This window comes from Amphiura filiformis, chromosome 2 (assembly GCF_039555335.1).
Source record: "Amphiura filiformis chromosome 2, Afil_fr2py, whole genome shotgun sequence".
NCBI classification, from domain to species: domain Eukaryota; kingdom Metazoa; phylum Echinodermata; class Ophiuroidea; order Amphilepidida; family Amphiuridae; genus Amphiura; species Amphiura filiformis.
The window spans coordinates 40,752,349-40,778,674 of record NC_092629.1 but is presented as its reverse complement, the minus strand read 5'-3'; the positions used below and the strand labels follow the sequence as shown (position 1 = coordinate 40,778,674).

The 26,326-nt window shown below is 36.6% G+C and overlaps 1 long non-coding RNA gene across 1 annotated transcript; it reads right to left on the bottom strand.

Moving 5' to 3' along the window:
* Positions 1-1,846: 1,846 nt before the first annotated feature.
* On the bottom strand, positions 1,847-6,284 carry LOC140136020 (uncharacterized). The gene is made up of 5 exons (XR_011856597.1): positions 6,239-6,284; positions 3,616-3,713; positions 3,109-3,295; positions 2,672-2,748; positions 1,847-2,018 (listed from the first exon to the last, which is right to left on the bottom strand). It is a non-coding gene; the product is annotated as an uncharacterized lncRNA (long non-coding RNA).
* Positions 6,285-26,326: the final 20,042 nt, after the last annotated feature.

Below are 26,326 nucleotides of genomic sequence, written 5' to 3'. Positions count from 1 at the left end.
CGATAATGGAGATGAGACCAACAACGACACCTACACTAACTCCAATGGGACTCGATGATTCTGAAAAAAATTAACAAGACAATCGTCATAGGAACATCCATGGAAATTTGCTTACAAATATTATAAAAAAATTTCACATGTAGGCCATGAGTAGTGGTTGTCATGAGAACATAAGAGCGCCGATAAACAAACATAAACAATCTATACGCCTTATTATATAGTTAAGTCCCGGTAAAAATACGCAAAGGACTTCATGGCCAAACTTGGAATGAACTTCATTGTGACATACGTTGTATAAGCATCTGTTTCTTCGTAACCACTGGACCGAATGGAACATAATTTGTACTGATATATAGGCAACAGATTACGCCACATGTTCCCTATAAATTGTGTGATTTTAGTTAAATTTTCAGGAATTTTTAATTGGGACATCATCATCAGTCGGCTGCGGAGCAGGCGACTACAAGCTTTCTCCAACTATTGCGATATTGGACAAGCGAAACAATTTTGTTTGGCTGCAGCATCCCCTTCATTATCTCCAAGGAGGTGCTGGATATACTGTTTAGTACAGTGTGCGCGGCCGTCCCTGTTTCCTCTTCCCATGTTGTGGAATATAAAGGGCATATTGTTACGAGTCGTACTTGACTCAAGGCCAAAATCACCTTTTACCCGAACTCACACGAATGCACAACACAAATACACTGTTCGTTTAAGCTAACAAAATCTAAGGCTTTAATTGAAAGCAAGTTTCGTTTGGTACAATATAATGACTACAAATGCACATATACATTAATCAAATATAATCACTCTTTATCTATTTTGTACTTAGCCAGCATTCTTCTTCTTGGTGATCATAAAGTTCTTGTAATGTTCTGGACGACTGATGTAATATATCCCTATTCACTTGTCCTGCGACAATCAGCGAAGTCCTTTGTACACTTGCATTGATAACTCCTTGCGTATAAAATCCTTACACGAAATTGGTGTTCTCCAAACACGTTTACAACTCCTTGCACAATTATCCTATACTAAACTCCTTGCGCCGTCCTCCTATGCAAAACTCCTTGCGCCGTTCTCCTATGCTAAACTCCTTGTGCAGTTCTCCTATGCTAAACTCCTTGCGCAGTTCTCCAAATTTAACTCCTTGCGCTGCTTTCTCCAAATTTGGTGCTATTTCCACCTTTCACACAATATCTTCAGGAAGCAGGACTGCGATGCAGTTGTCCCCACTTATTTTGACAGTTGCGTTGAATCAAAATACCAGACTTCAGCAAGTCGACAGAAGAATATATTTCCTTTCTTGGAAGAATAACGTTCTTTGACGTATTCTAGATCTTCTCCGACAACACTGGTAAATAGTAGTATTTTGACTACATAAAATATTTCTGGTTTGTAATTTCCTTTCTTTCAAGGAATTGGACTGTAAGCATAGCCCAGATCAACACTATCAACTGTGAATCATTGTTTACATTTTCTTATTATATACCAAGCTTGGGAAAAACCCCATTCTATTCTGGGCCATTTACTGCCTTCACATTATGCTCAATCTGGGAATTCCAAAGTCTTAATTATAACATTAACCTTTCACATGACATCATTTCCTGAGGGGGAATCCCATTACATCATCCTGAGGGGAAATCACTTTACAATTTTCAGGGGGTTTCCAAATATTCCAAATTAGATATCATTCAGCTTGTTTTGCTCAATTTGAGAGGGAATTCCCAAAATGTCATCACTCATGTAACTTTGTAAACAAAGATAAATCATCAAATTAAATTACTCAGGGCACATCACAATATAAATGGACACTATGTACCTCGACATAATTATCCGATCATACCTTTTTTGGTTATGGCAACGGTAGCACCTAAATGTTCAATCAGCTGTCCAGTTTGACCTCTTACTTCAATCACATAATCTGTGCCGGGTTCGAGCCCCTCAAGAGTAACTCCGGTGCTTGGGCTGTGTACAAGGACAACCTTTTCTTGATCTGGATAACCATCTGGGTAGTAAAACACCTATGAAAACCCGATAAAATGTCTTTGTGAAGTTATTTGACACATGGCTACGCAGGAAGGCATGACATACTCTATACCATGTTCGAAACTGGTGGGATATACATACACAGACTGATGGACAGGTGTAACATTACCCCCCCCCCCCAACTTAGGACGGAGTATTTCGTACTTGTAAAAACGTCCAAGTTGATTTTCAACAAAGTCGCTTCACCAGGGATTGATCCGCGACATATTCTTCGCCACATTATTTCTATGGGGATGTAATTTTATGACATCATGATTGATGATAGGCATTAATCAGTGTCAAATAATTCAAATGACACATATTTGCATGTAACTGGGTCGGATTAGGACAGTCATGGATTTTCAGCCTACTTTATTCCAAACTGACTGCGATAATACTTGGATAGGTTTGATTCTTTATACACGGAACCGAGGGCATAACGCCCTTCTCCCATCTCATTGTTATGTTACCCATTTATAAATAAACCCTGAACAGGTATTGTAATAAACTCAGACTCATTTCTTATTTATTCAAGCGAATGGTCCACCAGTTGTCACCGGTCCCGGGTCGGTAATTGAACCGGTCCTTATGTATCAGAATATTCTAACAATGAGGTCACGCCCTACCTAAAAACAACCAAAGGTCTTACCAAATATTGTCCGTAGTTTCCATTCTCATACCATCCAATCTCAATGCTTCGCTCATTCACATCGGCAACGTACACATCTAAATCAAACAAAAGAAAATAAGAATCTGTAAAACCGTCTTTGTAATACACCGATATCGCATCAATAAGATTAAAGAACAAGAACAAGCTGTGTAAACTTGCTTTAAACTTGACAAAATATTTCGGCTTTAGGATGGATCTAAAGTTCTCAAGAAACTGCTCTAGCGATTAACCAAGTTATTCTTCTAAGCACCTTCCTATCCATACCAAATTTGAGTATCCCGCTATCCCCGGAGCTACCAACGACTTATCTCCCAGCAGCCTTGATGCAACACCAAATGTTGATGTAATGATGTTACTTTAAGCACTGTCGACTCAACGATAGAAATAGTAAGAAGGTTAGTATGAGAGTATCTTACCATTTAAGGTAGTAATGCAAATCACACCAAGTTGGAGAATATCATTGGATGACAAAACGGCATAATAAACCTCGATTACGTACTCGGACACAGGTTGCAAACCGTCTAGTTGGTAAGATGTTGTATCAGAGTTTATCCTTCTTGTTTTAATCTCCTCAGTTTGGCTTTCTCTTTTGTAGTACGAAATCTGTTTTAAATAATTATGATACATAGTTTGTGTTAGTTTCAAGTTTCCTGAAGTAAATTCAAATACATGACACAACGTATTAACTACAGGACACGAACATGCAATCCTTTCATATGAGGGACAACATAAGTCTGCGCACTATGTGTTTTAAGAGATTGGACCAAGCAGTTACCACTGGGTATTTTTAATGATACAATATTTATGTGGGAAAATAACCAACGTGCCTTTCAGAAAGGCTAGTTAGGGTTAGTGTTGGGATGTTTATTAATGCGTTATCATGATTACTTTACGGAACAACTCTTTATACGATCAAAGAATACCTGATAGTTGTTAACATTGTTGACACTATTTGGATGACTCCATGTAATTGTGGCATTGGTACTGGTAACATCAACAAGTGTAACTGACGACGTACCATCTGGATTCGAGAAGAATTAGTGTACTTCTGAGATAAAACAAGCTCCGTATATTCAGTTTAAAATTGTTACTTTTGGCCTTGAGTCAGGTTATGTGGCATTTATAAAAAATGAATCGTTGTAACGTAGTAAACATCAACCAAATGTGGTTGATTGTATGCCAAAATTGGAATATGCAGTCGAAGCAAAATTTATTTCTGGGCATTATAATTATGACACCGCATGTGTTGCAATGGTCCCAATATTAATGTTGCAAATAACTCTCAAGATTTGAAAGTTGTAGCAAAGTTCCATTGCCTTGTATTCAGTGTCCATGGAAGAAAATGTTTCTGCGCTCATTGGATTAATCTTCTTGTTTCTTAAATTTGAAGGATGTCAAAACCCCGTCAAAACATGCAATAATCAATAAAAAAAAATCATTATTAGCATCAGTTGTCATTATTTACTTAAAGGAGTATTTCGTGATCCTAGCATCCTCTTTTTATGACATTTTTCAGTACATATCCACGAAAAAAGCATATTCCCAAAATTTCAGTTGATTCCGATATTGCGTCTGCGAGTTATGCATGATTATGTGTATTACACTGTTCCATAGACAATACGTTGTAATTTCGTTCTGGTGCACCAGAACGAAATTCAAATTCACGATATCTTTGCTAAACGAATTAATCTGCAAGAAATATTTTGTACATAAACATTATGTAGCCAGAGGTTTCCAGTGATATAAAATCTCAACTTTTTTGAGAAAAGTGGGGGATGAGGCTGTGGATCACGAAATGCCCTTTTAAGGAGGTAGTTAGGTAATTCTGGTTTTTACACTTTCTACTTGTCCAAAACAGTTGAAACTTGATTATGAGAAAGCTGGCATGGGAAAATGCACATTTTGAAAAAAAAATGAGTAAGGTTGCCATGGTAACTGATTTTAGGTGGCGGATTACATTTCAAACGGGGACAGTCATAACTTCAACTAGGAACGACCGACCCATGGAGCTGGTTGTGGGCTCAAATTAAAGCTCTTGATGAGATCTGTACAATAAACCTAAAATATCACAATATGACCATAGTAGGGACAGTATTGTTGAAAAATTAAAAATATTCAAATCTCGGACGAAGCTAATTAATATTCATAAGCCTAATTAACATGGTTACCTATATTAATAACACAATGTTTTAGGTTTGTTGCACTCCCTCAGAGTTAATAAGTGTGCAAGACCAGTTAAGTCCATTCCTAATTAATTTTAGAACTGTCCCCAGTTGCACATGCGGTCCAACATTCATAACAGAGAAAAGCACATTTAAATCTAGAAACACTATTTTAATTGTTTTATGCAAATTAAGTATATTAATTAATTAATTAATTAATTAATTGCCAAAAACTCGACTAAAAAATGACATTAGTTGTGATGATACGATTTTTTAATGATAAATTATTAAATATCACCACTTGAAAACAATAATATACAAAAGAAATATATTTCTTATGTATTTTATTGTTTTTCAAGCAGCGCTTTTTAAAAAGTGTCGCAACTGACGACTTTAACTTTTAGTAACTTTTGCATCCTGGCTCCGATTTTCTACAAACATATTAACCCTATATTAAAACAATACAAGTTCAATGTCTTCTGTGACCAAGAAGGTCACAAGAAGTGGACCAAGAAGGCTTACATCTGTTAATTGTGAACTCCTCCCAATCAGTGTACTGAATACAAGGCAAAAGGATTTTGCTGTATCTGTCATATCTTGAGTTACTTTCATTTAAATGTACGCTGCGACATCAATAGTAGGATATTGGAACAAATGGTTTGTCAAAACGTCGGCCGTATCACATACGGACGTACGACATTTTTGAGAAAATTGGTATATTAGTTTGTTATGTTCTACTCTATATATTTACAAAAAAACCATTCCTCAAAGTGGCTTAATTAGTAAGATATTAATTGATAGAATTGTGTTGTATTTGCAAACCCTGTCTGTATCACGACGTGTTTGCCGATAACCTATACTACGCAAGCCCAGTTTGTCGTATCTGCAATTTGAAGAATTTGCCGTTTCACACAGTGATATATTTGCGCGATTTATTTGCGCGACTTTGCCGTTGTACGGACAAATTGCTGTTTTGTACTTTTCACATAGTGACGTAATTGTGCAACTATTTCACATATTGACGTATTTGCACGACGTATTTTATTTAATATTGATATTTTGCAGAATAAGTTATGCTCTGACATTGATAAGTGAATTACATTGAACATATGGTATATTTGCATTACTTTTACCAAAGTTTTAATTGTCAATAATCTTTCAATCAAGATTATGCACCAAATGAAAATCGCTAAATTTTCAAATTCAATTTTCTCAATATGCGTATTTTGCAAATACGTCAGTATGTGAAACGGCTGACGATAATGCGCAGAAGTAAATTCTGCTTCAACTGCATATTCCAAATTTGGCATACAGTCAACGGTTTAAGAAAAATGGCCATTATTTAAGGGGGGTAATTTTGTTTTGGAAGATGTTTATAACTTACCAAAAGAACAATCAGGGCTTGGTGACGTCACAGCATAGCTATAATCTGAAATGTAAATCGTCGGGATTAGTGGTACATTCAATCATTTGAGGCGTACATAGGAAGGCATGTTTTGGGTAAAGTCGTATTTTTACTGGAGTAATGGAAGTAGAGATAATTTGACATTGACCAAGATCCATGCCCTGATTTGCCCGTGAATAACTAAATTCATGCGCATAGAAGTCCATGAGTTCATGCCCCTGAACATGTCAAGGCTCTGACCAAACGCATGACACAAAAAAACATGCAAACGCATAGGCATGAATGGTCATGTGTGAGAATGAACGGCAAATTAAACATTCCTAAATTCACGAAAATTCATGCCCGTTGTTAGCGAAAACAGGACATGTTCGTGACATGTTCTTGGCAAGCCTTGGCATATTCTTGAGCATGCGCGTGTCTAATTTTTTATATTTGATGAAACTTGGTAGGATTATAATTTGTATTTCTAGAATTGATTTTACATGGACAACTTTGGCTCGTGATTAGCTGATCCCATTTATCGATAAAGTTATTGATTTTCAAATAGTTTTACACTAAGATTGAAAGAACAGACCACAACTCAAAAAGAGTATAAGGTATGTAACAGTAATTTTACAATCAGGTTTGCATGATGGTAAAGGCAAGAAATTTGGGCATTTGCAAATACTGACGCCACTTGAACTTTGACTTGTCTTGAAATCACTATCAAGGACCATTTTGAAACTTTCGCCACTGCTGAATCATCCAAATGACTTCTACCGGGGAGCATTGATGTAGTATTCTATTAATAGAAATCATCATATTCTTCCAAGTGGTTGCAATGTTTTTAGTTTTAGTTTTGATTTTTGTGAACATGTTATTATATTAAACGTCAAGTGGACTTGAATATGGACTGCAACAAGGTGAGGTACTAGATCAGGACTTCAACTGGTGGAAGAGGAGTCAGGGAGGCTATCAATATCCATGGTACCCCCAACAACTTAAACAAGGACAAAGGACGACACGACCTGACACTATTCTACCGTAACATCTGGTCACAAGACTTTGTAGACAACAACTCGTCCTGTGACACTCATCCAGATCAATCAGATTAGCTTTTAAAAAAGGGCTTAGCGTTTGCAAGTCCGAAAGTTCACATAAGTAAACATTTTGTCATAAACTTTTTCAATATTTAGTGTTATATATATATCATACAAATGTTTAAAAAAAATAACAATAACACTAATTTGAAAATGTTGTCAAAATGTTACCCTAAAATATTTATGTTTTGTAAAATAGCTTGTCAACATTAGACCTAAATAACACTATGTTACAATGTTTTCAAACATATTATTGAATGTCATTTAAACGTTTTGAACCCTTTAATAATATACCCTTTATGTAACTCGACATTTAACGTTTCTGGCAACTTGTCTTACACATAACCGTTTTGTTTGTGACTAATATTAACTCGATCACGAGTCAATACCAGTCACGTTTACCTTACCATTTCTCATTGCACAAGGGCTATTCCAGTTGAAATCCATACACCCACCTATGGAAAACATTACCTTAATCTTCAACAAAGGGAGTGTGAATTTCAAATGAGGTTTCCTGAATGGGTACTCCGTTTAAAATCTACACACCCTGTGTGTAAGATTAAAGTCATGTCATCCATAGGGGGTGTATGCATTTCAACAGGGATAGCCCAATGCATGCAAGTTGTACCGTTGTTCAATTGACAAAGAAAAGTGCAATAAAAATTGAGCAAACATCTCATAATATTAAATTTGAAAAGAACAAAGCTTTACTTGAGCTCATTTACGTAAAAAGAACTCCTGCGGTCTAGAGTAAACAACAAGTTCCGCACTGTTTTTAGTTAGCTGTTCCCACCGTATATACTAGTATATATACCTTAAAGATGTTTATAATTTGTTCCTATTAGCCCAAACTCGGCAATAATGACATTAAAATTATAAGCAAATGCAAGTAGCGACAACAATAAAAACATAAGCAAATGGACATATTAAAAGTTCTGTGTTCAAATATACCAGTGACTTCTGGATTTCAACACCAGTAAACCCGGCCAGTAGGCTTACGCACTAAGCAAGATAATAATGGTAAAAACTCAATTCTCGAAATTGCCGACTTGGATCTGATGCCACCTATGAAATAGAGTGAAATAGTGAAGGAAGTAAAAAGAATTTTAAAAATCGCCTGCCTTTTCCTAATTATTTGACCTAATACACTAACATGAACAAGGAACAGAAAACTAAAAATTTACTCCGGATAATAAAATTGTTTATGGCGATTTAAAAAATAAACGATAGAAATTTTCATTTTTACTATCATCTACCGTGTGATAGTATACAAATATTAACTGTCTATGAATGTGATGGTCGAAATATAATCACGAGGTGAAAGATGGATTGTTCCATTCCACGAGCCGGAACGGCGAGTGGAATGGATCAATACATCTTTCACCGAGTGATTATATTACGACCATTACACGAATTTAAGACAGTTAATAATTGTTTTATATCACTCATGCATAAATTCTATTACTAAAATACTATTTGTGGTAGGAAATACATTTTTTCATCAACATAACACCATGTTTTGCCGTGATATACTTAGTTTATTGATCGAGAAACCTAGTTTTTTGCCGATACTAACTTGTTTTTTCAATAATCGATTGTCATAGTATTTTTGATCAACCTGGTTTTTCAATCGAAAAACAAGGATTTTCGAATTCGATTGTCATTTTGATAAGCCTGGTTTTCGACCGAGAAAGCTGTTTGTTTTTTGTTTGTTGGTTGTTTTTTTCTTGGGTTTTTTTTTCAAAAAACTATGACAATCGAAAAACCTGGTTTGTCGATTGAAAAACCAAGTTTATCGGCGAAAAACCAGGTATCTCGGCCAATAAACCTAGATCGAAAAACCAGGTTTTTCTGTTCTATTCTGCAATATACTTGCCATAGGCGACAGGTAGGTCCAATATTTTGAATAGTGAATGCCGGCTGCGCCGGCATCCACTACGATAAAATATTGGGCCTTTGTCGTCTATCACACTGTACAGGTTAGTATAAACAAGACATCCTATCGTTTATTCTCATTCTTAGTCAGTTAAAATTGTTTTAATAGTTTAACACTGTTTTATTTAGCAAATTTTAAGTTACCGATGGGAGTCGGTGTATCGACGTCGGTTGTGTATTCTTTCCAATCTTGAGAATACACTATAAAAATGGAAAAAGAGAACGGTGTGAAAATGCGTCAATTATCAAGGAATATCTTAGTAAAAAAACAACAACAATATAACAACACCAATAACGACTGGGCAGTATTGGAAGGAGAACAGATAAAAAAAAGCGTATTAAATAAGAAGTGGGTAAAGGTGATACTACACCCTTAATAAATTTTGTGACTAATTATGCATTTTTCTCAAAAAATAACTAAACTGGTTACAAAATTTATGTATATAGTATATGGGCAAGGAATCTAATTACTTCACTGAAATTTCATTATATATGTTAAGAAATGAGATACATCCTAGCGGTACCTCTTTTCTTATCATAAATAACGTATCGCTTTTCTTGAGTCACTAAAATTCCAGTGTAGTATCAGAGGGTGTGGTACCACCTTAAGCCCTGCCTGGAACACCGCAGTCACGAACCAGCTTAAATGTTCAAGCTACGTATAAAGTTTCCTTTTATAATCGAACTAATGCGTATAAATCATTTTGACACACCCTGTACCACCTCGTGATTTACTTACCGGTTGTTCCTATAAAAATGGTGCAATATAGAAGGACCAACGTCTCCCGATGGAAACCATTACGTCTGCTCATTGCCATGATTTTGTTTCAAATGCATACAAGGAAGTAAAACGTTAACCATGCGCAAACTGAAGGGGAAATTTAGGTCTAAATACAGACATAAAGTGTTGCCAGAAACAATACCTTTTTTGTGTCAAGGAGGGTGACACGGTGCAATAAAGATTGAACAGAATCGCTATAATGAAGGACTTCCCTTCTTGTCAATGTTATCTATGGCTATTATCATGTCAGAGGCATAAAAAGTAATTAACTAATTTTTAAAAATGGTACACATTTTGCATTGGGCAATGAACTTTTGCGACAAGTGTGTTCTTCAAACAATAACCGGCCAGTATTGTTTTTATAAAATCTTTGATCAAAACTGCGGTCTACAAATATCATTGCGCTGTTTCTCAAGGAAATATTCATTGTGATTTCCCCAAGTTCACTATATCCTTGAGGCCCCACGACCACGTGGTCTAGAACCGCCTTCCGCCAGTCTCACAACTTTCACAACTAGAATTTCTAGAGTGTGTTAACTTTAAACCATTCTACTCCATGACCAAGCTTTTCATTCATAACTTCCTCCAAGTTTCCAACTTTAATGAGAGATGGACGCTAATATTACTTAGCAGAAAGCCCCGCAGATTCTCAGACAACTATCCAGTTACTACCAAGTTACCACCATAGAATGGCTTTATTCAGAATGGTAGTAACTGGGTAGTTATCTAAAAATCTGCTCACTGCATTTATATACATACAGAATAAAATACAGCGGCCCAATATTGAAACACCACCATTGACCTTAATCTCTGTTGGAATCAGAGGTAAAATGAAGAACATTTTGACAGGCTTAAACAAAACCGTCAAAGCCTGTATTCGCGAAGGAAATATTATTTCTGAATTTTTAACATGTACTACTGGACTCAAGCAAGGCTGTCTACTTAGCTTATTACAAGTTGCTCTTTTTATTTCAGAATTGTCAAACTTTCTTGATAATAACGGTGCTCATGGATTTCAATTGTACCCTGATATCACAGACATCAACTCACTTTAGTATGCCGATGGCATTGTTATTAGGGCTGATACAGTCGGTGGACTCAAGAAACACATAGCCTCTCTCCATGAATTTTGTTTGAACTGGGAAATGAAGGTTATCATCAATAAAACTCAGATCATGATATTTCGGAAAGGAGGGCGCATTAAAAACCATATCAATGTATTGCTCTCATCAAAAGGATTCAGATCAAGTATAGTTTGACCTGTCTCCGACATCGACATACAGTTCTTGAGGTACAAGCAAAAAGGTCAATGGTCTAATTTTGGGGTCCACACTCCAAATGTGTCCACAATTGAAAATGCTGTCATTTTTATCAAATCAGTCTCAAATTGTTCCTGAGGCAAAAATGAATTTTGCCCATTTCACCAAGGTAATAAACCACCTGAGATATGGCAAACTATTCTTTTTTAAATGTTTTTGCAAGCGGTGCAATATGAGACCATTTTTATTAAAATCAGAGAATGTTTCATTTTTGTCTCCTGTGGTATGACAGTAACTTTTCCCCTATAATTCAAGAACTGTACATCGGATACATTTCTTGATTTTTATGGTTTTTAACAAGACTTGACAAACTCTAAAATTTCAACCCCTTTTTGGATTTATGCAAATTAGGCAATTTTCCACTGCTTTGATTTTTCGGGGACTTTTGATATGTTTTTGTGTGAGCTTGTGAGAAATGGACCACAGGATCTGTGGATGGACGCATGTGAAATGAATTCTGTTGCAGTTAGTGGTAGGTGATTATATATTTGACTGGCCTAAAAAGAGAAATATAAGAAGGAAGAAGAAAATAAAACACAAAGAAGAAAAAAATAAAACAAGAAAAAGAAGACGGCGAAGAAGATATGAGGAGGACAATAAGTTAAGTTGTGGTTTCAAAATCACTTGTAGACCGCTGCTGCCTTTACAGATCTATCAGTTGAACCACATTTTTCCAAACAATAGAAACTGTCGATAGGTTTTAAAGCCGTCCCTAAGTCATATGTTGTATACAATATTACAGTGCAAAAGTCATGATTTATTCAGCATGACTGTGCCCATCCCTAATTCATATGTTTTATAAAACATTTCAGTGCCCATCGCTCAGTCATATGTTGTATACAATATTACAGTGTCCATCCCTAAGTCATATGTTATGATAAAACAGTACCTATTCCTAAGCCATCTTTTATATAACATTGCAGTGTCCATCCCTAAATCACATATTTATAAAACATTACAACGCCCATTCCTCAGTCACGTGTTGTATACAATATTACAGTGTCCATCCCGAAGATACATATGTATACAATAGTCAGTGAAAGAAATGTATACAATACTCTATTTTAAACATCATTTTGTGCAGGGAAATTTACAGTGACAAATATACAACATTACTGCTGTACTTTTTAAATCAATTTGTTCATTTTTTCAACTCAAACTCGCTAGTTTGTTTTTTACATAATTATCAATAACTCCGTTAAAATATCACAGTTTGCCACAGATCATTAAATTGTGCAGGGAAATTTACAGTAAAGACTATACAGTATTGCTGCTGAACTTTTTAAATCATTTTGTTCATTGTTTCAGCTCAAACTTGCTACTTTTTTACATCATGTACATAATTACAATTAACTCCGTTAAAATATCACAGTTTGCCACAGCTCAGTAATCAGACATAAATTAACAGAGGCACTCATTCAGTAACGTAAAAGTCGTCATAAAACCAGTATCGTTATTCGAAAATCAGATCATAATGTGCTGGTGACAAAAAAGGCAAAGGAGTTTAAGCTTACTTTCAGCACAGAAATTTAAAATTAAACTAAGTTTTAATTGTGGTGGGTTTTGCATAAGGATGATAGAGAGTATCCCTCTTCAAATTTAAACATCACCAGAACTAAATCGTGACCAGAGATTAGACCACCAACACCCCATAGTATTTTTAAATTCGGATAAATGAAGTGTTTAATTACCCTACCATCCAAATAGACAGCTTTATATTATGCGTTACGAATATTGAGCTGCGCATGTGTGGGTTTTCTGTGCATCATATACCAGCACATTCCGTACACCGTGTAACAACTCGCTTGGCCCCAATACCATGATTGGCGCCACAAGCCGCGCTATTTAGCGATATCAAGAGTGTCATCGTCGGCATCAAGAGCGTTATCATGGTTATCGGCGACACCCTCACAGACGTTATCAGTTGCAATGTTATCAGCCGCGATATTGTCATTCGAAAATTTACTGGCGCCACCAGCCTTGCTATTGGCGTCATCAAGAGTGTTATCGTCGACATGAAGAGTGCTACCTTGGTTATCGGCAACACTGTCACAGGCGTTGTCAGTAGCAATGTTATCAGCCGCGATATTGTCATTCGAAATTTTACTGGCGCCATCAGTCTCGCTATTGGCGCCATCAAGAGTGTTATCGTCGACATCGAGAGTGTCATCATCAACGTTGTGGATAGTGACCATTGTGACTTTTTCAGCTGCAATATTACCCTCAGCGATATTGTCATTCAAAATTTTACTGGCGCCACCAGCCGTGTCAATGTTGTCAGCATCGTTATTAGTTTCATCACCGACGTCGTGGATTGTGACCATGGTGACCTTTTTGTTGTCATTCACAACGCTATTTGTGTCATCTGTTTTGTCTCTGACTTCATCATCGTGATCTTCACCAGAATTTGTTAATCCTTTAATAAAGTTTCTGGACCTTTCGTTGGTGTTTAGTTGTGACATCTCAGTGTCCATTGTCTAATAATATTAATAACATAATAAAATTAATAATAACTGAATAAAATAAGTAAATAAGTAAATAAATGAATTAATTCATTCATTAATTAATTCATTCATTCATTCATTCATTCATTCATTAAGTAGTTATTTAATTAATTAATTAATTAATTAAATAGATAAATAAATAAATAAATAAATAAATAAATAAATAAATAAATAAATAAATGAATAAAAATAATCAATAAATATTAATAAACAAATATATATTAAATAAATAAATACATAAATAAATAAATAAATAAATAAATATAAATGAATAAAAATATAATAAATAAATAAATAAATAAATAAATAAATAAATAAATAGATAAATAATAAATGTTAGTATTTATACAGCACCTTTCACATGTGTACATGTACCAAAGCGCTTTACATTTATTCCGCTGTCGTTGGAATATGTCAGCTGCCATACAATCCCAATGCATGCTCATACCTTTGGGCGGCGCTCAATGAACAATATTCATAATAGCTCCCCATTTCACCCCGGGGTAGAGAGAGGCAATAAGGTAAAGCGCCTTGCCCAAGAGCACAACATGATGGCACCGCCGGGGCTTGAGCTCGCAATCATCCAATTACAATTTTATGTTGTATACTCCCGTCCGTATAATGTAAAATATATTTAAAATCTCATCAGGAAATTTATGGATAAAGTGTTATGTCAAATTAGTTACTACAGACTTGACATTTAATATGTAATATTTTCTTCGATTACTTTTCATACGTCCAATTCTATGACCCCCGGACATTAACACTATTAATGGTCAAAACAGAAAAAAAATGTCAGCCGATCTCCGACCTAGAATGTTATTTCGTATTACATAAGAACAAACTGGGTTTAACTAATAACATCAAGCCTTTTTCATTATTAATTTTAGACCGATTTTAGTAAAGTACTTACCCGAGGCTCATCTGATATTTTGTTCATCAGTAGACGCTTCCATTCGTGTTGAAAACTTTTGCGTACCTAATCGGGGAAAATAATTAATATACTTAGCCTCAGTGGCAGTTGAGATTGGATTAAGCACTTACTTTCTCTTGACCTAAATGCTGACAGTAAAATTCTTAACTTGTTGGGAGTGGTCTTCTTTTCCTTGTTCTTTGTCTTCAAATCTGTTTCTCACTTCTCTTTCCATACAGGCCAACATGCTTATATAGGCTTTTTAGCCAGGCTTGAGCATTTTATTTGAGCCTGGTCCCATGAGGCTCAAATAAAGTGTCTTCACACGGAGCAACCGTTTAAATAAACAAACAAACAAACTGAATACTCTGAAATATTACAAACGCTGCAAATCAATGATATATTTACCACAAGGGGTGGCTTCGAAACACGGCCGCCGGCCAAACGGCAGTGGCCGAGAAGAACCGACGATAGGGCCTAGTTTATATCGTTTGAATTTTGAATGCATTTAAACTGCTGGTTATGCAAGGGCCACCGGTGGATTGTTTTGGTGTTGTCCATAAAGATAAATATTAGAGTAAAACATCTCAAAACGTGACGTGTGCTTGTGCGACTATCAGTGTATAGGCCTAACAAAAATGACCAAAATTATATAATTACCTCAGAATTCACCAAACAGATTACCACTACAAGATAGACACCCTGTAAGAAAAATGATGCGGATTAGTACCCTTATGAACACGGTTCAATGGGGTAACGTTCTCGATTTATAATCGGAGTGAAGCCCCATGACGTCACCAGAACCTTGTGTGAAGTTGGCGTGTCTATCCCCCATCCCTTAGTAGGTGTCAGTGACATACCAGTGTAAATTTCTGAAATGTCTGAATTACCATACTGGAACAAATGCAAATTTGAAATATCAATGCTTCAATGATGATGGTGACCTGTGCTGTACCAAAGCATCATGATGACTGTGGACGCCGTAGTCTCCTGACCACCCCCTTCCATGGACACGTCACTGTCTCCGCCCTTGTCGAGTCAATTCATATCAAAATAAATAAAACATAAGTAACCAATTCACTGGTCAATTTTGTGTGAATAAGGTATCCCGGTGTATTGTTATTTAGCGCCAAAATACAAGTCAACTCATTGGATAACAGATCATGCTTTGTGACGTCACCCGCACAGTGTATCCACTCCACCTCTCTTACCTAAATACCCAGTCAAAACGTTGTTTTGATGTATCGGTGGGAGTATCCGAGCATTATAATTCATCAAGTTGGTTAGTCCAAATCAACTATTTAAAAAGCCTGAATATTTCTATACCTACGAGCTTATGTAGCAGGGAGGAAAAGCCGACGGTCAATTGAAAATTTTGACCTTTCATATTGAAGATATAGATTTTTTTCCCAAAAAGACCTTTTTTTTTTTTTTTTGGTGTTTTGGGAAAAAAATCCATATCTTCAATACGAAAGGTCAAAATTTTCAATTGATCGTCGGCATTTCATCCACCTACATACACGTTAAGTATAAATCATCAGATTTATAAAGTTTACTTCGAGTACTGTTAAATATCAAAAATATCAATTTTTAATGATTTGCCATAAAATGTGTATTAAATTGCGAATTTCAAAAAACCAAAATTATTTGATATCAGAATGACATTCTTCGTATTCAGAATGCAATTCGATATGCCTGATGTGCTCTAATGTCCCACAATAAATACTGTCCAAACGTTCATACCCCAGCCCTTAACATTATGCTGCAAAGCTATTAGTGTAATTATTTTGATTGTCTCATACCTGCAGACTGCTCAGAATGTCAAACATATACGCCACATATACGCTATAATTCCCAGCTAAACCGACAAGCCAACCAACTCCAAGCATTGGAAGCAACAGAAAGACACCCCGCAAACCAACTCTGAAAAAAATGTCGACGGTTAACAAAAATCAGGTTGATGTTCCATGCTAGATGATAATTCAAAAGATTGAAGAATTGGCTTTTGCGAGGGAACACCAGCGTATCTCATTTTGACTGAAGCACTAGAGGTGCTGGCAACACATGTATCACCTCCACCCTAAAACAGAGTTAACGCTTTAAATTACACTTACTTAACCAGACCAAGATTTTCATGTTCTCGGGTTGAAGTGGCAGCCTTAACTGTCTTGACGATGACAATGACAAGAACCATTGCGTTAGCCTAAAATAATGGATAATACAAAATAATTAAAGCAGTTTGATTACAAAGGTCTGTCTTGTGACATTCAAAAGAAAATTGTCTTCAAGATGGGTATGTCAAGAGATGATTTTTGTCTTAAATGTGGAAGTTTTTAGGTGCTGTTAAAAATGTGTAAATATACTGACGTTATTTTTTCTAAATTCTTCTTGTCCTTAATTAACATTAACGTTGTTGAATTACCGTTACAATGAACAAGACGGGACCAAGAAATGCCCACAGAAAGCCTCGCTCCTTCGACAACCAGCATCTAAGATTGAAAAGAATGAGAAATAACAGTTTACTTTTGATTGTTTCATTGCGCTATTTTCATCCTATGTTTTTGTGTTTACGGATTCATGTACAGTTTCCGTATCATTAAAATGTGAAAAAAGCAACATTATTATGGAAAAGGCATACTTTTGCCAATATTTTTATGGAAACCATATGATACGATGATGATGATATTATAGCCGTGATGTTAATGAGCTAATTGACGACGAAATTGATAGAAATTACTTACTGTTCAGTGTTTCCATAATAATTGTGTCCAGCAGCAACAGAGATGATCGTAATAAGGATGGGAATGCCTGTAACAACATTGAGACAAATCGACACACAAATGAAATTTAACATAAAAACTGATGAAATATAGAAAATGGGGCCATGGTCCTCCCAATACGGCACGGTAGGGTAAATGGTAAATGGCAATTTCAAATATTTTCAAATAGCAAATTTTCAAAAAAACGATGCGTAAACCTAAAAATATTCCCGATTAGGTGGGCATCATCAGAAATGTAGCCCCCTTCGTAAACTCATCAGTTGGCGAGTATTTCATAACAGGTGTGTGGTTGGCTGGATGTGGGGTGTGGGAGTCTTAACTCAGTAGCCCAAAATCTTCTTTGTTAAGTATTTGAAGCCTAAATCACCATCATCAGGTTAATCATAGGCCGGGGAGATACTCAACAAATAAACCATTACCAAAACCACGAGTCTAATTTGTCCAATTTTCATTAAATGGAATCCTCGACATCTTGCCTCTATACATCGACGTTCCGAGTAAACATTTATATGCTCAACTGGGTGGAAGACCCGGGGTCTTCCGGTGTCTCCCTATCTACAGGGTCGTCCTATATCAGCCGGCGAGGAAGTTGCTTGATGACCAGAAACATGTGACAGTTTAACTCTTAATCCCCTGCTCTAGGGATGGTTGTTCTGTTCTTACCCACACAACTTCGTTGTCCTCATCCGTTCAACCAACGGGGTTCATGGTTGAAAATGACAACGTCAATGTCTAAGCTGTGACTACTGCCTTAAAGATGGAATCCGGATGTACCGACAAAAAAAAGACACTAACAAAACGATTTCACCGACGACTGTTCTTGCGTAAATAGCCCAGCCACCCTCTCCTCAATTATTACGCCAACAACCTGAGTCAATTATATGTCTGTGCTGAGACAAGCGACTAATATGATACCACATTTGCTACCAAAAGCTCTAAATTGACAAAGATCAATACCAGTATTATGAAACTTGGTGCGTTTGAGAAAGTTGCAAATAAGCAGAGCTGTACAGAGGTGCATTGCGGAGCATGACCACGTCACAGCCGCTATGTAAAATTGATCGGCATCTGCGCATATAACAGTAACCAAAGTACGAGTATGTAACTAAAACTTGTATCGATGTTTACATCTTACCCCATCCGACGACGAAATAAGCAATCTTCAAATTTCGCTCCATTCCAAACACTAAAGCAATCATTCGAAATAAATGAACGCCCTCAACTAACATCCACGAGAATACGGCCAAGAAGGAACACTGAAGGAAAACAGCCACGGTTTTGCAGAGACCCTGCAATTGATATTGAAAAATTGAAATTCATTTATAAGTAGCTGATAATGTTAACACGGCGTAACTCCCTCCCCCATCAACACACACTTACTTGCAAATACCTCCATACGAGGACTCACATACCTTTCTTAATCGACACACTGGGTACCTCACACACACACCCCCACACACACCATACCATTTACTATCCAACCATGGCCCGTCCTATACCCCCAAATGCATTTTACGTTATTTGCGATGTCCTGGATATATCCAGCAGATATACGTCCACAGCCAAAGGGGTGTCCTCGTTTGTCATGAGTGTATCCATATGTAGGTCCTCGTTTGGAGGTATTTACAAACGCCTCACACCCACAAAACACGCCCCTACATGCATCTTATCTTTTGAGCAAAGTGCTCAATCCCAAAAAGGAGAGCGAATAAAAATTCATTTTTTACTATACATATTATACATCTTTTTTAAAGGCTTTAAATATAATATAATACATAATAATAATATAATTTTATTAACTTACTTCATTATGTTTAGCTGCATCACTGATGGTCAGCATAAACATAGCTACCAACATAGCTATCATAAGATTACGGTGAATTACCAGTCGTTCTGATCGGAGGACAGAGTTGCTTCTTTTGATTAAAAAGAAATTAAAATGTACGTTGTAAATAAATAAAGAATATGAAACAAAATAAGTAAGACTTTAATCAATATTTATATAGCATATGATAAAAAGATTGAATCGGTTTTAAGTTTATACCTAAATTATTTAAGACTGCACTCGTTGTATAGTTTGGTGCAGATTTGATTGGTTTAATATAGATTGATAATATTCTCACATTTACCTAAACACAAACATTGTAAAGAGAGCAAAACTCAAGGCTAGCATCGACATAGCATAGCATAAGTAGTTTAAAATTGACACCACCTTTGGGTAGGGAACAGGCGATGGATCCTAAAAGAAAATATATATAAAATCGACACAAATTCAATGTTATTAATACAGTTCAAAGTTGTTATTTACATTAGAATATGGTAATCTACTTTCATATTTAGCCGCAAATCGAGTGAAATCGCATGTTTGTAAATGTTTGACTTTAACAAAATTGGATTACAGGGTGTCTCAATAAAAAAAATAGGCCATTTGGATTAGGGGACGTAACTTACAATGTCGACAGTAAAATCAAAACTTTTTTGTAGATTCAAGAACTATGACGTTTCGTCTGAGATAATTGGGATGTACAAATAGACCCATTTTTGGACTGTTCCAATGGGGCAATATAGTAAATATGAAATAAAGTCTTGTTGGTACGAGTTTAAAACAGCAACCAACCAATCAATCAATTTCTCAAAGAATGTTTTTCACACCTTTCTCTTCGGATTACAAATATGTACCTTCTAAAAATATAGTTCATACATTTCTCGTACAACAACAGGGTCATGACTCATAAGGTCAGTTAAGTTTCATAATGTACCCATGCTTGACCACTGACCAGGAAAAAGGGTCTTTTTTTTATAAAATACAATGCAGCACATTCATGTTTAATGTGTATTTGCCCATTCACTTTTCCGTGAAAAATCTGTGACTGGTTGAAAAACTGTGTACAGATTTTTCGCGGATTTTTTAACCGATCACGGATTTGTGTCTCCTAGTGATTGGAACGATCCAAATATGGGTCTATTTCTAAAATCCCAATTATATCAGTCACACGTGAACGGATTTTGATGTTTTGTGCACCATTTTAAAGAAGAAACGTCATGGTTTTTAAATATTTAAAAAAGTTTTGATTTTGCGGCCGTTTTTTATTGAGATACCCTGTATATCTTGTGCAGTAAGCTTACCTCGAATCTCATTAATACACTAAAGGTCGTCAGATGTCCACATTTGCAGGTTACATGAGTATCATTATTATCAGCAATCTTGCAACCCTGTACATCCCAACTGTTACGAAAACATAAAAATTCACATAATCACCTTGTTCATATAAACTGATTAATTTTGATTATAATTGAGCCCTATCAGACGCCCGACGCGTCGATTCTATAGAGGGTCAGAAATTATAACTATAAAAAATTAGGAAGCTTTATTAAAATTGTCCATAAACTATCCTAATCCGTCAGGAAATTTAAGAATCTATTTTAAATTGCAATTAAAAATGACCTTTGATCTTATAGTCACAGAGAGTGTCAGTCGGTCTCTTATTTCAATTATGTGTAACGTGTGTGCATCAAGTGGGATTCCGCCATACTACTTGACACACCATCAAACAAATGCAGTACTCGATTGAGACAGGGCCGGATTTACCTTTTTGGGGCCCTGGGCTAGGCCAAAATTTGGAGGCCCCAAACGCACCGTGAGGAAGGCATGTGCACTCAAGTGATCAAGTTTTTAGATTTCACTAGGACATTTGCGCGCGAAGCGAGCAAAAAAAATCAATTTTAGACAATTTTAGCCCAAAATTGAAGCTGAATTTTGACATATAACAGGCCAGTGCGCGCTTCGCGCGCAATTGTTGGCCCAAAACATGTTTTTTTTGGCTAAAATGGAAGATGCACACTGCACAGAGCAATTTTGGGGCCCTGGGCCCGGGCCCATCTGGCCCTATGGTAAATCCGGCCCTGGATTGAGAAAACCCGAACTGTTGCCCCTTCACTTAGCAATCTTAGCATTGATAGAACGGTGGCCTAACGGTCAGGGCGTTCGCCTCATGATCAAAAAACCTGTGGGTTCGAATCCCGTTAAAGCTAACGTTTTGCGTTCTTGGGCAAGACATTTTATCTTGCTTGCCACAAGCAGGTGTGAAACGAGGAGCTACACTGTTAGTGGTACAACAGATTTGATGTGGATGGTTTAGATTTGTTGGAGGTGGTTATGGGTATATCTGGCGCCGTTATCGTTAGTGGTCAAATAATATGATACTTCCTAAAGCGCTTAATAGATTAGTATTTATTTAATTATCAATGACATCATCCATGCTGCAAGAGCAATCTAGAAGCTTACAGACTATGCCACGCCACACATGGAGGAAGTTATATAAAAACAAGAATGACTAGAAGGTATTGCTTGTTGTATAGTGTAACTCTAATGCTAACCTTAACCCTTAACCGGGCCTTAACCCTAACCCATAATCCATCCATGGGATATACGGTACATGGGATACACATTTCGACACTGGCCCGTGGTGCTAGTTTGATTCCCTGAACCGAGGAGGATAACCTAGAGACTAAATATAAACTGTACACCAGATGACCTAAATTTCTACAGTCCCGTTCAATACTGCAGATGATAACGTCTAATATGCCTCCTCCAAGAGGAGCTGTAGCTTCAGAACCTCACTTAGAACTAGAAGTGTAAACACATGGCGCTCTGACGGAAGCTGTAGCAAGTCCGCTTTAATGCACGCATGCATGCAACACCACACCACCACAACCACCACAACCGCTATTCACGCATCTCTACCAATAAACACCTACAGACAGCGGAACATAAAAACATCAACAAACGCATCAAGATTATACGCCCACCTGAAAGGATCTAAGGACAAATGTGATGCGATCAAGCAAAATCAGTCAGAACTCGGCAATAATATATTCTCAGTTTCTTACAGGATAGTAAAAACACATTTACAAAGCTGGATTTTGCAGAAAACCCCATTGAAATTGAACAACCAGTTCCAAAGATATGAGCAATTAAAGAGTTTCCAAAACAAGAAGAAACAAAAGGAAATATTTCCTTTATTTGGCTATATCTCAAAATCAATATTTCTACCTTTCTTTGGCAGTTGAAAAGAAATGACATTCAGGTCGTTTTGGCTCGCTTTTTATCATCCCCTGTGCCTGTAATTTATGTATATAAGTACAAATAATATTTTCGATTAATTTCATTTAACGTAATCGTGCTCTTTTTATATTGCCTGGGTTGTTCAAACGTAAACTTTTTCCAGTCATTGAAAATCCTTGGAGGCAAACAGTGGCTTAGTTTAAACATTTCAAATTGCGTAATATTAACTAATTTAACTAAATTTGTTGTGGGCTTTAGGCGTGAAGAGGACAAACTTGTCTTAAAACCAGCGGTCATAGGGGGTAAATATTGGCATACAAGGGTCAATAGGGGGAAAGTTCTTCAAAAGAGGGTATGTTCTTAGGTGACATATGATTCAAAAAATGGGATGCAAAATTCGCTATGAAAGGTTTGTTTAATTTTAGGCACACGGTATCTAATCTAAGTATATAAAGTCTGCACAAAAAGAAACTCAGCTGTTATAAACACGCCTATACCTTCGGAACTAATAATTGTTTTCACATTATTTAAACATAAAAAGAAAAGCATGGTTTATTTACGCGCACTGTGATACCTAATTTGTCCAATTTTGTTCAATATTAACAATGCAGCAGTGTTTTGGAAGAAAAATAGCCGAATATAAAAGTTGCAGCTATTCGTATTGATTTTGAAGTGAGCGTGAAGATAATGGCGGGCTTTACGTGCTACCGTGCTGGCATAATAACCATTGATCGCTGTAAACTGCAACTTTTAAAATCGGGTATTTTCTTTAAAAACACTACTGTGTTGTTAATATTGAACAACATTTGACAAATGTGGTATCAAAATGCGTGTAAATAATTCATCCTTCCCTCTATGTTAACATATAGTGAAAACAATTATTAGTTCTGAAGCTATAGTCGTGTTTATAACAGCTGAGTTTCTTTTTGTGCAGACTTTATATAGCGTAAGTTGCCATGGGCAATACAGTAAAATATCAGGACAACACACTGTGTCTTACAAGCCAGAGGATATATACAGTCTTCTATCTTACCGTTGATAATAGCTGGTGTGTGATATAGAATGCCTCATCACCGCTATACGTGATTCTATCACGTGATAAATCAAACAGGGAAATGTCGACTAATCTGCTTCCAATTTCATACTTGGCGCTGCGTCCATTTTGATTATCAAGCGTAACAGAAACATTGAACTGTCCGTCTTTAGACAGTACTGCCGGATCAATGATGACAACGCGAACAAATCCTTGTTAAGAGAAATGAAGGAAACCCTCATTACGTACACATTTTACTACCAAGCAAGTTAGAACAACTTTGTTGTTTGTGATAAATAAACAATTACTTCTTAAGATAAATAAAGGTAAGTCTAATTACGTCAAAAGTCAAGTTTGTAATGAATGAACACTTTGTGGGTTGATGATTGCTTATAACTACTTTATGTCTGTGGCTAAAAAAAGTCATCAAAATTACTTTAATTAAACACGAGTGCTAGTCATTATTTTTGGGTAAAACACGTGGTCTCAAAGCTTGTAAGAAATATAAATAACCCGATGCGGAATGTGGTTTTTATTTTATTATTTTTATTTATTTTTTAACGTGTCAATACAGGCTTTGGAACAAGCATTCTAGCGCTTTGTTTGGTGGCCCTGGAACCCCACAAATCTTCACTTTCAAGATCATAGTTTCCATTGCCATTTTGCCTTGCCTTTCAACTCAATCCTATGTCTATCTGCAGCAGTAAGCGAATACCTCTATGTTGTTAACACCTATAATAGGCGGCAGCGTAGATCTAGTCTATTTGTGACGTGTCATGTCAAGAGCAGACACTTTTGGGCAGGTTATCAATTTTGAGGTTTTTACATAATCTTAAATATAGAGATGTTTTGCTCCACAACGCCGTTTTCTCCAAGGAAACCGGACATTAGCGAAGATATTGAGTTAAAATTGGAAATTGAGATATCGGCCTATAAAAATTTTGTTGACAATGTTCAGAATAGGAATTACCTTGAAAAATGTCTCCAAAAATACAAGATGCCAGTTATATTCCGGTCTGAAACTATCCGACAATATTTTTAACATTAATAACATCACAAATTCGCAACAAACCCAAATTGTGAAAAAATCACCCCGGGCAGATTTTTGGCTATTTCTCTATTTACGATCCTGCCCAAAAGTGTCTGCTTTGACATGACACGTCACATTTATGCTTTTTAGTCGTTTCACCCGCATTCCGGTTTATGTATACGCGATAGTACGTACCTTCTATGAGTTCTAATACTTCCAACGGAAATTTGATTTCCAGTGTATAGTTCTCTATAGCAATCAGAACTGTATCAGCATCATTGTTTTCTGTACCAGATCCCAGTTTTGATAAATAACTGCCTATTTCGTAAATAGCGAGAATAAAAAAGGATAATAAAAATTAAGTAAATATATGACATGAAGAAGTTAGCGATGACTTTCAAACTGTTAAAATCCAACATATGCAGGGTAAATATTTATTAACTGTGGTCAATTTCAAGACAGAGATTTTGATCTAATTATATCACGGATTTCTCTGGCATTGGACGCATTAGTCGGCCTAACATTGCATTTAACTATGTGCACTATAACAATATAACATCAACATGGAAACCCACTATCCCGACTGATCTTTTTAAAGTAAAGTTGGACTAAATTATAATTCTGCCATATAATCATGCCATATCCATGACGCATCATCAGGCCTACTGATCTTACATCTGGATCTGTGCTATTGACCTGTCAAATCACGGTGGTAGCAGCAGTTGCGTAGCCAGGGAGCAAAGGGGTAGCTACCCCCACCCCCTGGGAGAAGTCTCCCCCCTGTGGGACGCTGGCCGCCCAGATATGTAAGATTTTTAGCCTTTTTGTACCTTAAAAAAGCGCAGTGATTTATACGTTGATCTAGACGTTGATCCCAAGCCTCAGCACACTTTACAGGTTATCGCTGACCACTACGGCCCACATCTTTCCATGAACCATTAAACAACAACACATGGACTTGCTGCTAAGAAAAGCACACCCTAGACATTCCACCATTAACCATCGCAGCTACCATCAGCTACCCAAATCTCGCACGGGTTACAACGACACAATTAGCAGTAAGTTCCTTGTCCAGGGGAATTTCAAGCTAACTCAATTTTTACACGAGAGCGTATCAACTACCGCCGAGGTTCGAACCCGCAACTTCTCGCACCATAGTCGAACGCCTTATCGATTGAGCTAACTTGACTGCTTGACCATTTTCGTCAAAGTTTTCCCCCTTAACAGTTGGCTGACCCCCTCTTTGCCCACACGCTGAAAAAGTAAGTGCTGGTGTAGCACTTATAGTAGTGACATCACACTGGAGTTGTCAAGGAATTTTCCTGATGGTTGGTTCGTAACTTTTTGACCAGTTTTGGCGAAATCCCCTCCGCGATTCAAAGTTGGATTCTCCATACGGACATAAATAAATTGCTTCTTTCACCCCTCTTTCATACCACCTAAGTTGTGATTGGCCAGTCTTTAAGGCATGGGGTATGAGCGACCTTGAAGTACAGGTATCTGGAGAAGGGAAGCAACGAGTTACCCCAAATCACAGCGACAGGTAGTGACTGGGCCGCCGAGTGCTAATATATATTTATTTTGGAAGGTTCGTGTTTCTTTTAAATTTTGGGGCGTTTTTCCCAAAA